The 15,311-nt window shown below is 42.0% G+C and overlaps 1 long non-coding RNA gene across 1 annotated transcript in view; it reads right to left on the bottom strand.

Annotated features, from left to right (window-relative positions):
* Window positions 1-4,818: 4,818 nt before the first annotated feature.
* The window catches only part of LOC310742621, a 40,862-nt gene continuing 30,369 nt past the window's right edge, over window positions 4,819-15,311 (bottom strand). The window contains exon 3 of the long non-coding RNA XR_014538619.1: window positions 4,819-4,891. This is a non-coding gene — a long non-coding RNA (uncharacterized lncRNA). The remainder of the gene's footprint in view (window positions 4,892-15,311) is intronic.

Genomic DNA, 15,311 nt, shown 5'->3' with positions numbered 1-15,311 from the left:
TTTGCAGTTCAAGCAAGATTTCTCATCTCACACCTCCTTTGTTCGGCCTCATCACCTTCCTTGAAACAGCCTTGGCATTAAGGAAAACGATTCCCTGCTTACAATAAGTGTTTTAGGCATATCTGAACCACCTCACAAAGTGTGCAGTCCGGATATATCACTTCAGGAACTCACACTGAGTCTGCTGCACTTTCTCAACCAAGGCCTGCTGAGGTAGGAAGTGGGGATTACAACCAAGCATCAACATGTATGCAACAGAAAATAATGGTGCAATAAGACCACCGCCACCAAATTTCTCTATCAAATCCTATGAATATCAGGCATGTCAGCATACAGTCAGTTTGTTAATTATTCAAATTAGAGTGTGAGTGTGTGTGTGTGTGTGTGTGTGTGTGTGTATGACTGAGAAGCAGTTTTGAGGGTAAAGGGATGAACAGGAGTTTTAGTGAAGAAAGCAATTGTCCCCATCCAGACATTGCTACAGAAGCAGACATCCCAAAATATACATGAAGCTCTTCAGCCTTCCAGAACTTCCTCACCTGTTTCCGTGGTTGTTGTAGCCCTCCTTCATTTGTGTGAGCTGAACTATACTAATCCATTGATAGAAGTTATTTTGTATATACAGCAGCTGTTTATGCACCAAATGGGTGCACACAGATGCCTGGTTTCGTCAACTGTGAATAGTCACAGAAAAGGGAGGTCTGCTGGGCACTGCTGTGAACAAAGGGTTAAACCAGAGAGTATTAAAAATGTGTGTGTTAATTTTTTCCCCTTCACTTTCAAAGTACCGTAAGTGTCCTGGGACAGAAGCTACCATTGGTTCCAGTGGGCACTTCCATCTTGAGGGAAATAGTAGTTGTGATGTGTGATCTGCACAGGAGGGAGTGGAGGAAAAAAACTCATATTTGCATGCCACAGGCATCATATTGAATGGGATCCCCCTGGGTTTTGGTTTTTTAAGTAAAAAGCAAGATACATTTAACATACTGCATAGATTGGCCCACAGAGTCACAGAGGAAAGACTTGTTGGGTTGAAATAACGACAGACAGGTAGCGAGTGTCATCTGGGAGGCATCTCTCGAGCAAGTCTCGAGGAGCCTCTTTTATTGAATATTACAGCATTGCCACATATGTGCTTATTGCTGATTGGTTAACACAAATGCAAAGCAAAAGGTTGCATTAATCACTGATAGATTAAAGCCTAGGAAAGGGAGCACAGAACTAGACAGGCATGAAAACCTCCTAATTAAAATATAACTAATGATTCATAATGCAAGACTTAAACAATTACGTTCCAATAGATGTGGTCAACTATGCATTAAGAACAGGGTCAAAGTATAATGTTTTCCTGGACTCAATGTGAACTGAACATTCTGAGGTGATGAGGGAATGTCTTAGTATTAGAACGATTTGTGCAGAACGATTTATGCAGCATGTTCAGAGACGAAACTTAGAAGCAAGACTTTCCCAAACATGTCACAGTCATGTGCAGAAACAGAGCTTTCCTACAAAGACTAAAATTGATGTTGCTTCCAGATAGCTTGTTCATTGAACATTTATCATTTTTTGCTTGTGGGGAAGTTGCAGCAAACAAATGTTGTCCCACACTTTCTAGTTCATCTTCCCTTATTGCAAAAGTCTGTTTGGGAGGGGGGAAGCAAGTTTGTTGTGCAAGAACTCCAAATCAGCTTTAATTAATTGCCCAACCTGAATTTGCCAGTATAAGTGAATGCCACCTAAAAATGGCAGAAATTTGGAGGTGCCCTTAGGTAGCAACACATAGGAAGTGACTCAGCATAACAGCAAAACAATGAGGCAGGGGCGGTACTTCCAGATATCCTTTTTTTTGCACATGTGTGATGATTTGTGCTCATGATGCTACTGGGAGTGTCATACACAATCCTGCTTTATATACTATATACTGTACAGTGGTACCTCGGGTTAAGTACTTAATTCGTTCCGGAGGTCCGTACTTAACCTGAAACTGTTCTTAACCTGAAGCACCACTTTAGCTAATGGGGCCTCCTGCTGCTGCCGCGCCGCCGGAGCACGATTTCTGTTCTCATCCTGAAGCAAAGTTCTTAACCTGAAGCACTATTTCTGGGTTAGCGGAGTCTGTAACCTGAAGCGTATGTAACCCGAGGTACCACTGTACTGTATACTGCCTCATTTCCTTTTTTTTTAAATAATATTTATTGAAATTTCAAAGAATAACAAAAATAAAAGAAAATAAAACAAAAATACAAAATACAGAAAAATACAGAAAAATAGGAACAATTAAAAACAAGTCAATTTTTCCATATCTTATCTTTCATTTGCTTGTTTCCTTGACCTCCTCACACCTCCCTTTTTTGTGTTCTAGTTCAATTAGTTAATTCAGCAAATTCTTTCCATCTTTGTTTTTATCTTAATAATTTATCTTAGTATATTGTAACTTTACATTCTCACCTGTGAACAATCCATTTTTACATACTCCTTTATAACATTACTGCTAAAACCACATAACTTCATTCCAACCAGTACATATCCTGTAATTCCCTGCTGAAATTTTGTAACTTTGTATTTTGCAAATGTTCTGATTTGTTTTTGTGCTGCTTTTGTTTCGCTACAGTCCCTCTGGACAGCAATACTGCCATAGCATTGGGGAAGCATCACAGAAGAAACTAAAGCAGAATAAATCCAGCACCAATGCACTGGCATCTTATCAACAGCATGTTGTGAAATACACCCACAATAAAACATCAGTATAGAGGGGCCCAGAGAGTGCAGGAGGGACACAGGAGAAGAGGTTAAGCAAACATTTTTAGATTAAAAGTAAAAACATACTTGATTTTTAAAAACATACTTGCATTTTTCTGTGTATAAGACGCCCCCATGTATAAGACGCCCCCTAATTTTTGGGACTCCAAATTAAGAAAACACCCCTCAGGACTGCCCATGTATAAGATGAGCCCCAATTTTAAACCTAATGTTTAAAATAATGCTATCTAGTGCTAGCAAGGACCTTGGGCGATCAGTCAGCATTGGAAACACCTGCTGCCCAAGCTAGGTGTGCCCCACCTAGGTGTGCACACACACACATATATATACACACATGTGTGTGTGTGTGTACATACATATACATTTGCAAGAAGCTTTGTATTTTCCAGAGTCTTTTAAAAAATTATGTTTCATTGCGTAGCTATTGTATGCCCAATGGACCTGTTAGTGATGAAACCAGTGCAATAAAGAACCACAATGTGGACTACAGCTCTTATCAACCCCAGCCAACATGGTCAATGAAGGCTGCTGTGTGGATTAAAAAAAACCCCACATCTGTTTTGTTCTACACTTCTTCTGAAATCACGAGTTTCAAGTTGTTTGGAAGAACTTGTTGTTAAGCAAAAGTTGCCAGTCTTGTGGGTTTCCTGTGGAACTGGAATAGGCTTTTTTTGCAACAGCTGTGGTAAATTTTTGCGAGCCATGGATGACCATTTTGAGCTGTTCTTGACGTTTACCAAAAGAAATAAAATTTAAAAATTGGCTGTCTCAAAGGGCAGCGGTTTCTGTTGAGCAAAGACCCAGAAATGGAGAGATGATACACTACATTTTTAGATTAAATGAGGACACCAACTTTATTAATTATTAACAGAACATGAAATAAGCTAAACTTTCATCTTAATTTGTATTAGTTCCTTCCCTGCCATTTCTGGCAGTATCTAATCACAGAATCATAGAATCCTCGTGGGATGAGCTGAGGATAGGGACCCTTCGCCCTCCTCATTTCCATATCTGGGTAATTCTGCCGTAGAACAACATCCAGTTCTCCTAGCTTTCTGCAGCCCACACATCAGAAACTTGCTGAGGAAAGCCAGGCTGAGCCACATCCACCTCTCCAACTAAGAAGCCTTGGAAAAGTGAAATGGCCCAATGAAGATTTTGGTATAATTCTGAGAAGCCGGCTTAGGGGAAATTCCTCCATCCTCAATTGGTGATACCTTGCTCGCCAATCATTTGTTTAGTCGTGTCCGACTCTTCATGACCCCATGGACCAGAGCACGCCAGGCACTCCTGTCTTCCACTGCCTCCCGCAGTTCGGTCAAACTCATGCTGGTAGCTTCGAGAACACTGTCCAACCATCTCGTCCTCTGTCGTCCCCTTCTTCTTGTGCCCTCAATCGTTCCCAACATCAGGGTCTTTTCCAGGGAGTCTTCTCTTCTCATGAGGTGGCCAAAGTATTGGAGCCTCAGCTTCACGATCTGTCCTTCCAGTGAGCACTCAGGGCTGGTTTCCTTAAGAATGGATACGTTTGATCTTCTTGCAGTCCATGGGACTCTCAAGAGTCTCCTCCAGCTTTGATCTTCTTGCAGTCTTGCAGCCCTCCAGCACCATAATTCAAAAGCATCAATTCTTCAGCCTTCTTTATGGTCCAGCTCTCACTTCCATACATCACTACTGGGAAAACCATAGCTTTAACTATATGGACCTTTGTCGGCAAGGTGATGTCTCTGCTTTTTAAGATGCTGTCTAGGTTTGTCATTGCTTTTCTCCCAAGAAGCAGGCGTCTTTTAATTTTGTGGCTGCTGTCACCATCTGCAGTAATCATGGAGCTCAAGAAAGTAAAATCTCTCACTGCCTCCATTTCTTCCCCTTAATTTGCTCTGATGCTGCAAGCTGTCACCTATTTAAAGGACCTTACAACCAGATTGATATGCAACCAAACCCAGCTCCAAACGTTACATTGCAGAATAGGCAAACAAAGTTAGCTATTTTGCACCTGATCCAGTAGGCATCTGGCTAACTTACCTTGTAATAACGGGAACTGATGCAGCGAATGGCTGATCCAGTCATAACTTGCAAGGTTAAGAAGGCTGCAATCCTAGTTCAAAATGGCTACCTAAAGATCCAATAGCTAATAAAAATAGATAAAATGTAATTAAATCAGCTGCTCCAAAGCCATTCTCTTCCTGTGAAGCAGAGAGAGGGTTAAGAATTACATTTGCAAATGGAAATGTCACTGGTTGTGAGGAATGAGTGCAAAACAATCCAATTGTGGACAAATTGCTACAAAAGAGGGAGGAGTGGTGATTTACGCATAGCCTGCAGGGCAAGTTGAAAAGAAGAAAGACTTTCCATCGGTCTTTGGTGAAAAGTTCCACAAGGAGGGACATACCAATGATCGTGGTGATGGAAGAAAATTACAGACCAGTAATTGCTGGTGTCTTGGGGTGGAACACTGCTTAATTCAGAGCTAAAGACAGGATTTCAAGCCCCCAATATGATCCCACTGTTACACTTGGCCATAATGAGACCTGCTTCTTCAGAATATAATGAGGGGTTTTGCGGGGGGGGAGCTGGGACACATCCGACAACCTTAGCAAACAAGGGAAATGTTAACATCCAACATGAAACAACCTTCCAACATAAAATGAAAGAAAATGTGTATTGTAGGGAGTCAGGAATCCCACTAGTGATAATTTAGGCAATTTTAAGTTATTTTCAGGTACCTGTGGTTATTAAATTTAATTTCCTTTGGCAATCATGTCTAGCTCCCTCAATAAAAGCTTCTGAAAAAGACTCCTGTGTCAAAGTGTTTTGATATTTTAGTGAGGAGTCAATAGTTCTTTTGGCTCCACTAAAGCAGCATTTCGGGATTATCCTACTGGGAATTCCACAGTGTTACATATATTCCTGTATCACATGACCAATATATTCACAAGAAATGTATGAATACACCTTTGAAAAGTGCAACAGCATAACAGCGAATTAGTGGGTTCTTGCACTCAATTCCCTTTGAATGCAATGCCATCCTTAACCTAATATTGAGGAGAAATGATGTCATGGTCCTTTCAGGTTACCTTCTTAGCATAAGTACAAGTTTTAAGATGAGGACATTTAAGGTATTAGTTAATGTACGGAAGTCACCACAACATGGCTTTTGTGTATGGAGGGGCTGCCCATTTGAAAACTATGCTTATGACAGAATGAAGTATTCACGCTGTTATTTAAATGAACATCAAAACGCAAGAGAAGCAGGCCAAAGGCCCATCTACTCTCTTTTCCAACCAGATGCCTGTGGGAAGCCCAGAAGCAGAACATGAAGGCAATAGCATGACTATTTGGAGGCATGAAATATTCTCCCATTATCTTCACACCATATCAAAGAGTAATCTGGAATGCAGGGATAGAAGGACATACCAATTTCCAGTTCTCTCCGTTTCTCAAATTTAGAATCTTAAATTTCTAGCTTTGATTCCTGCACCACTGGAGTCCATTTGTTGGAACAGGGGGAACTGCAAGCTGCTCAGATGGGGTCACCTCAGTATTCCTATGCTCTTGAGGAGTAGGTGATATGAGACAACCCATTCTGCATCACTGCTTGCAATAGAGATAAGACGCCTTCCCTCATTCTGGGGAACCTGTTGCTGAAGGTGTCTGTGTTTGGCTCCAGACAACCTGCTGTCTTACTAACCATAACCTGCCTTTCTGTTCCAAGTACTTGAGCACCTGAGAGGCAGAAAGGCAACTGCATCACTCTAAATAGTTTCACTAAAACTGTAAAACTATGGGTGCTTCCAGAAGACTTCATCCCGATTTGGTTGGGAACGATTAGACCATCTTGGCTTTTTAATGGGCATTCATTCTGATGTGTTTGTGAGGAGGTTGGATGCAGTTGTGACAAAACAAATGTGATCCCACACTCTCCAGTGCATTTTCCTAACACTTTCCTCATTGCAAAAATCTGAACTTTGGGGGAAGAGGAATTGTTGTGCAAGACTTCCCAGTCGATTACAGCTGTGTTTTCTGAATTTGCCAGTGTGTGAATGAATCCTACCCCAAAATAATGGAAGTCTTGAAGTGCCCTTGTGCTTCCCTGCTTTTGTTTGTTTTTTACAAATTGTGAAGATGAATACGAGGCCTAATCACAAATGTTGAACAGGAAGTTGCATTTTGGAGGCTGGTTGCCATTGCCCTGTTTATGTGAGCCAACAGGGCAGAGTAAAAGTAAAGTAGGGTGTTAGGATTGGTGTGGCAGGCCATGCCCCAGTCTCCAGGCACCCGTCGGTTATTCTGTGCAACTTGTACCCAAGTAGCTTCTTTGCAGTAGAGCTGAGGAACACATGGAGGAGGTTTGCAGTCTCATAAACTGGGCTCGAATCTTTCTTTTGTACACACCTAACCAAGTGAAGTAACAGATACTCCTATTCTTCCCAAACTAGTGACTGCCAAATCTTTTTCCCACTTACCTTTCTATTCCCCATGACTGTATTTTGGGTCTATCTGTTAGCAATTAGTAACCAGCCATTTAGTACCTGAAGAGTTGGTCAAAGTCCACATTAAATACATAACAGTAAGGTTCGATTAAGCCAGATTGTATGTTCTGCGAATGAATCAAGTGAGTCGTCTTCTGAAGGAGCTGAAGACACACTGCAGGAATCCTTTTACATAATCATTTAAACATATGTGCAGAGGGAAGGGGGAAAATAATAACAACATTGTGCTCAAAATCTTCTGCAAGGAATTTCTGCTCAGCTAGTAAAACATTTACAGCAATGACCACATTTATCTATGGATTCAAAAATCTAAATGGACATAGCAATTCATTATGGTATATGGTTGAATTAATAATAATATTATTCAGTCCCTTGTAAAGATCTATTATTTTTCTTTCCAGCAACAACAGCCCCTTCCAACAACTTTCTTGTCTGGTTAGGTTTGTTTCTGTTGCTTTAATAACTGATATGTGAATGCCTGGTCTATGGGAAGAAATTGGTGGGGTGGATTATGATTATGATTTATTAAATTTGTATTAAATGTCTGCATAGAAATAATGTGAACAAGTTTTCTCTGTAATTATATTTCCATATTAGAAAAGGCTAAGCCTGTTGAATTTCTGTCTGCCACACAGCTCTTAAAGGCACAATAACCATGTGTTTCTCCAATGTTAGCCCTAAGCCAAAGCCTAGGCTGCGATCCTGTACCCTCTATCCTTGACTAATTTCACAGAAATATCTTACAAGGGCACCTGCACATTTTGTCCATAACTTTCTTTCTAGGAGGGCTACAGACTTACTTTAAAAATAAGTGTTATGTACTGAAGTTTTCACCCTGGGCCAGCAGGGGGATACTGTAGATAGTTCAGGTCCACATATGCAAATAAGGGATCGAAAGTGACGTTCAGTGATTGGATAGTTACAGAAAATAGTTACTGTTGCGTTCTAGTGGAGCTCTATATAAGCAGGCTGGCTGAACCCTTCAGTTCAGTTCTGTTCTGGCCTGTGAATAAACAAGAGCTGTTTGAAGAATCGCTGTGTCGTCTGATATGTTCACCCACAACTTAACAAGAAGAAGTCCCATGTCTGGGCCCGCTGTCTGGGGACACAAATGAAAAAGTTAACATACATCACAGCACATCAGCACCTGTGGCACTATAATGCCACGGGGATTAGAAATCATCCAAAAAGGACAACATTAGTGTGTGTTTTTATGATGAAATTTGTAAGGATCAATTTTGTAGCTCTAATGATACTTTGCCCCTATGCAAGGGATAGAGTTGGGTCCAGTTTTACAGAAGGAGGAGATGCTGGAACTAGATTCTGTGTACCATGAATCAATGCAGCAGAGCATCCAGCCGAATTAACAATTTGTTACCATCATAGCAGTGTAACAACAATTCCTATCATGGAAATCTGAAGGGCTCACCAGAGACTACACTCACTTGCATGATGACTTGTGATTCTAGTTATGTGATGCTGCTCCTAGTGTTCTAAGGAGCTTTTGGGTTTTAACGTGGCAAGATCCTTAGTACTAATATATCGATTAAATGATATCCAGATGAAAGCTTGCCACCTGATATGACTTCTCCCAAGCTGGACAACCGTAAAGCAAATATTTTGCAGCAATAAAAAGAGGGACAGAGATCTGGAAGCATGTCAAAAGGGACTTGATTGGAACATTAATAAAAAGAAGTGGTTGCACTGAGGGTAAGGTTAAACTTGCACAGAATTCCAAGGATCTGAATGTTTGCAAAGTGCAGAGATGATGGGAGGCTGCTAATTTAAATTACGTTTTGTCAAAAAAAAAACCACCCAAATAAATGAGTTTTGCTTTACATTGTCACATAACTTGAAATATTCAGCCCATTGCCCCATTGAGATTAATTAAAACAGCAGCCTTGCTTATTGCATTGCTAATGGGTGACTTAAATGTTTTATGCAGAAAAACTTGGGATGATTAAGCTAATATTTGCTTAAAGCTATGGGTTAATGAATGAGAACTTCTTGCTAAACTACACCACTCCCACATGTATGTGTGGACTTGAGATTATATATGGATTTTCAGCAGACAAGGATTACATTCATTGTCAGTATTTTTCACGTTTCAAGAGGTGGTTTGCTAGTAGTAGTAGTAGTATTAGTAGTAGTAGTATACCGCCCTATACCTGTAGGTCTCAGGGTGCTTCACAAAGTTACAATATAAAAACACAAAATACATAATAAAAACAATAAAAACAATTAACAATACTAATTAGAAAAACTAATAAAAAGTAGACTCCTCAACAAAAGCCGCTAAACAATCCCCCAGCCCCAAAATACAAAAATCCAAATTACCATATAAGATTTAAAAACAATTTAAAGCAACCTCACCTGCCAAATAAAACAACACCCACCTAAGTTAACCCCCCATTAAAACAATCATTTTAGCACAAGGGGGCTGGCCCATGCCCTCACTCTACCCCCGAAGTGTTCCCCCCACACACACACCTCCAATGTCTCTGAGTCCACTGACTCCACCTTCATGTGGAGTCGAGTATGGATTTCATGCTCTTTATTCAGCTCATTGTAGTGAGGAATGAAAGTTCTCCCAAAATATCTGCTTTATATACATTATTTACACAATGAGTCGCACGTGATTGGCTAATTCTGGGATTCTCCTGTAGGCCAATCAGGTTGCGGATTCATTTCCACCTGGAGCTGGATTGGGTGGCTCCTGTGGACCAATCATACTGCTGCATTGTTCTAGGACCAATCAGACTGCTGCATTCTGGACCCTATTGTTCTAGGACCAATCAGACTGCTGCTTTTTGGATCCTATTCAACTTAGTACATAACAAGGTGTTTGTAGGCATGTTTGCCAGAACAGTCTATCAAGTTCCTTGTGACCAGGAACTCTGGGGAGCCAGGGCTGCCAATCACATAGGAACATAGGAAGCCGCCTTATATTGAGTCAGTATTGCCTACACTGACTGGAAGTGGCTCTCCAGGGTTTTAGGCATGGGACATTACCAGTCCTACCTGGTGATGCCAGGGATTAAACCTGGGACCTGATCTTCCAGGACCTAGTCTGATACTCTAACCACTACACCACATTTGCTTTCATACACATTTGCATGTTGTGTGCATCTGATTCCAAACGAGAAAATTCTGTAGTGCCAGTTATAGGTAGAATGCAAGCATTCTGCATCCTGCGCTCATCTTTCTTTCCCACACTCTGTGTGTCCTACAAGCTCGTTAATCCTTTTATAGACAGCACTGATGTAAATGGGAAAACGACCTACATCCCTTCAAACAGAAAAGTACTCTTCGTCAAGTCTCATAACTTAGAATATTGCAGCAACACCTTGTCTCAGCACAAAGCAACAGTCAAAAAAATTATTTCCCGCAGCTGGTGGTCCCCAAATGCCAAAGGTGAACAATGCAATGTACAGCCTTTGTGGGCTCTTCAACAGTCTTCAGACTCAGATTTCAAAACATATGGGGCTAATTTCAAAGCTGTGGTCAATCCCTAAATCAATAAGAAAAGAATGAATCATTTTAAATGATGCCTTTAAGCAGACTACCCCCAGGTTCTGTTGCTGAGGTAAGAGGAAGACTCATGGTGGGCCAATAAAACCTGAAAGTAACATTCCTTTAGGTCAAATGGGCTCTCCTTCTGGTTAAGTTGACGTCTTTCTCTAGGTGCAGTCAAAAGCCTTTTAAAAAGGCCTAAAACCCACTGGGTTTTTATTAAGGATAGCCTATCGACAAGGAAATTATTCTCCATTTTTGTAGAAATTTTGGGCCTTCAGCTGTTATGGAACTACAACTCCCATCATCTCTGACTAGAGATCCTGGCTGGAGCTGATGGGAGTTGGAGTTCAACATCTGCAGTGCCACAGGTTACCTGCCCCACCTGTAGGAGCATTTCTGTATGACAAGATATACATTTTTGTGTATCTTGTTCAAGGCTTTGTCTCCACTGGGGCTGTGTACAGTACTATACCCTTGAAGCACATTTGAAGCACATTTCCTCTCTCCCTCAAAGAATTCTAGTTGTTATAGTTTGTCAAGGATTGCTGGGAACTGTAACTCTGTAAGGAGTTGAATTCTTGTAGCAGGGAACTGTGTTTCAATGTGCTTTATAAAGCCTAACACTATGAAGATGTAAGGAGCATAAATATATGCTTTTGTTATTCTGAATCAGAGCCCTGTGTCCGACATGGAATGCTATTGTGAAATGTTGGTATGCCACACGCTGTTTCGTTTTGTTTTTTAATTGGAAGCTTATTTTTAAAGCAGATCCCAATATTTCCACTGCATCTTTCAATATTAAATTCATTACTTTAAATGTTAAACTCATTACACCTTTAAATGTTAAACTCATTGTTGTCATTGACAAAAACAAACCCAGCTCTCCATCTGCATGTGGTCTATTTGGAACCATTTCAGGATAAAGAGGATGATAATTTGGATATAATCCATTCTATCTTCTTTCAACCCTGGTATCATCCTTTCGCTCTTGGGTCACAATACAAATAGAGGCACAATAACAAGGAGAAATGTACAAAAGAAACATTTGTACGTGCATGTCAAGCCACCCTTTGAACGTGGAAAATGTTGTGGTACCAGTGCCAACCTGAATAACTACCCTGAAAGAAAAAAAAATAAAGTAGCAGCAGCAAATAAAAACCAAAAGAAGACCCAGAAGTTGGAAATCTTTTCCAGAAGAAAATGAATTCAGCCTGCAACATGCAAAGTTGTGCAAGACATTTGATTTTTGATTTGATTTTTTTTAAGGAGCATAGTTATGGGAAGTAATTTGGTATGGGGTTGCAAATAATGTCTGATAAAGGTAAAGGGTAAAGGGACCCCTGACCATTAGGTCCAGTCGTGACCGACTCTGGGGTTGCGGCGCTCATCTCGTTTTACTGGCCGAGGGAGCCGGTGTATAGCTTCCGGGTCATGTGGCCAGAATGACTAAGCCGCTTCTGGCAAACCAGAGCAGCGCACGGAAACGCCATTTACCTTCCCGTCGGAGCGGTACCTATTTATCTACTTGCACTTTGATGTGCTTTCGAACTGCTAGGTTGGCAGGAGCAGAGACCGAGCAACGGGAGCTCACCCTGTCACGGGGATTTGAACCGCCAACCTTCTGATCGGCAAGTCCTAGGCTCTGTCGTTTAACCCACAGATAGGAGTATACAAAAATGGGGACAGTTAATAGAATCACAGAATCATAGAATTGTAGAGCTGGAAGGGACCCTAAGGATTCTGTAGCCCAACCACCTGCAGTGTAGGAATAGGCAGTTTTCTCTTTTGGGGATTGAGCCTGCATCCTTGGTGTTATCAGCACCATACACTAACCAACTGAACTATAATAATCCAGGATGGTTTAGCCACAGTTGTGGGTTGCGGTATAATTGCATAACTTAATTCTATGTAATTGCACAAACCAGCCAAACTTCTCCCCATGGTAATTATAATGAAGTAAGGAAAGTCTAAAGATGATGAGAATTCCACTGACTGAGGGCATAGCTCATTGGTGGTAGACTAAATGGCTTTGTGAGCAGAAGTTCAATCCTTGGCATCTCCAGTTACATGGTCAGGTAGCAGGTGATGGAAGAGACCTCTGCCTGGGATCCGGGTAATACCAGCAAGAGTACACAATACTGGGATTGACAGAGAAATAATCTGACCAAGTATAAAGCAGCTTCCTTTGTGGATATAATCCAGATGTGCGCGATCATTGGTAGAAATTTAAAAAGGGGAACTGCAGTGGCGTAGCGTGGGGGGGCCGGCCGCACCGGGTGCAACATCTGGGGGTTAGGGTTAGGGGGCGCAAATCCACAGGTTAGTGGGCGCAAATTACTTGCCTTGCCCCGGGTGATGACAACCCACGCTACGCCACTGGGGAACTGTATTCAGGAGCAAACAATCAGATGGTTGTTTTCAGCACAGAACCAAATGCTGTGAACTAGCGCTGCCCACCAACTACAGGAAAGCTAAATTACAGCACAGACATACCCCAAGTGGCACTAATTGCAAACATGTTTCTAAATAGCTCAGTAGTGCTTTTGCCAATAGCTAAGCCATTTCCTTTTGTTACACTTGTTCCTCTAATATTAAATATTTTCATGGAGTAAAGGGATTCCATGTCTTGATAACAAGCTACAAGCACGATATCCAGAACTAATCTCCATATAAAACCCTAAATAAATAACAATTTCCAAAAGAGAAGACTATGTAGACTAAAAACGTTGTGCAGTAAGTTTAAAGGACAAGTTAAAGCAAGAAATCAGCACAGAAAGAGTTATATCTCCTTGTGATTTGTGCATGATTGAAATGCGAGTTAACGTTAAGCATCTGTTGTCCTAGAGATTTCTGAGCATTATTCTATCTTCAGTGATGGTGAGGCATTCTTAGTATCAGGAAAAGTATAGAGTTGAGCCAGTGGGAAGGATTGCTGACTCTGTTTTCTATAAACAATAGGGGGAACATGAATTGCTGCAGGCTCTGGTTTCTCTTCTGTCCTTTCATGCTATTCTACAGCTTTTCTCAAATAAATACACTGCCCGCTGCAGAAGAACAGCCAGTTGGCAGTGCTATTTTGAAACCTATCCACCGACTACCTTGTAATCATTTCATTCCAGCTGGAAAGATGGCTATTTCCTTTGGCTACTTCTGAAACGTGACCACTCATACAGCCCTTTAGGGCTCGTCTTGGAAGGCTCGAGCTGTGTCCCACTCTCTGAGGTTCTCCTAGGAGGAGCAGCCCATAATTTGTTGAGCTAACTGGACCCCAGCAGGAGTTCGGAGCGGTACTGCCAGCTGAAAGCTAATTAGGGGTAGCTGAGACTGGCAAAGGACTTGACCCAAAGCCAGCACAGAGAGCTCTCGCAAAATAAAAGAATCCGAAATGAAGTAGACTGACTTGGTGATCCCCCAGTCTACAAACTGTTACGAAAAAGGAGCAATGCTGCTGAGTGCTCCAGATGGCTGGAAAGCCAAACAGGATGTTTATGTTATGGGACTGTACCGTGGGAACCAGGGACAGTCTATTATGTGCTCTGAGCACCGGATGTTAGCTCAGAGTGTCACATGACCCTGTACTGGAAGTACATGGGTGGAGTTTTTCTCTCTCTGCTGCTGGGTATCAGAGAGTGCAGACATGTTGTTCTCTGCACTGAGGAAAGACAGAAATAAAGGCATGTAAATACATTTCTGTCTGTCTCTTTCCCCTCCCTGGGGATGGCAGGGAGTGAGGGAGGAGGAGTGGCTGTGTTCTTCTTTCACGTTTGAAGAAGGATCGGCCGATAAAGACCTCGCCTTGTCTTGCCGGGAGTCGTTGACGGGGGGGTCAACATGGAATCAAGCCGGGCACCTGGAGAGTGGCCAAATTCCTCTGAAGACAAGGCTTGATTCAACAAAAGCTCAAGAGGAGCTTTTGGGTTTTAACTAGCTCGAGAGTGGGGAGCTGAGGCTTGAGTTCAGCATGGATGCCAAGAAGGGGGGAGTGCCCCTGAGTGCCGTGGTTCAGGATGAACACAGCCGGCATGCTGCACTGGAAGTAAAGGACAGGGGGAGGGAGGAACGGAGTTCTAATTCCCCCACCGATGTTGCTACTGGAGAGGATGCTGTAGCTTTGAACGTTGTCCGATGCTACAATTGTGGACAGGCTGGGCATCTTCAGCGGAACTGTAAGAAGCCACGTCAGCCAAAAGGAGCGAAGGGCCGCTCAGCAAAGCCTGAGGCGTCAGGCAAAGGTCATACCAAGTCTATGGTGGAACCTGCAAGGGCTCTGATGGCGAAAGGAACCACGCCAGATGTTGGGAACTCGTTTGTAATTGACACTGGATGTAATTTTCATATGTCCCCGCACAGAGGACTCTTTTCGACGTTTAAGAAGCAAAGCTTCGCTGTGGAACAAGCCAACGGTCAGAAGCTGGAGGCGACTGGGGTTGGATCTGTGTATCTTAAGAGTCTGAACTTGACAATACACAATGTTTACTTGGTTCCTGAATTGAAGTTCAATCTGCTGAGTGTTTCGCAGATTGCAAAGAAAGGACTGAAACT

Source organism: Podarcis filfolensis, assembly GCF_964270895.1.
Source record: "Podarcis filfolensis genome assembly, chromosome: 9".
In the NCBI taxonomy this organism is placed as follows: domain Eukaryota; kingdom Metazoa; phylum Chordata; class Lepidosauria; order Squamata; family Lacertidae; genus Podarcis; species Podarcis filfolensis.
The sequence above is the reverse complement of the archived record's forward strand: the minus strand, read 5'-3'. Positions and strand labels throughout refer to the sequence as shown.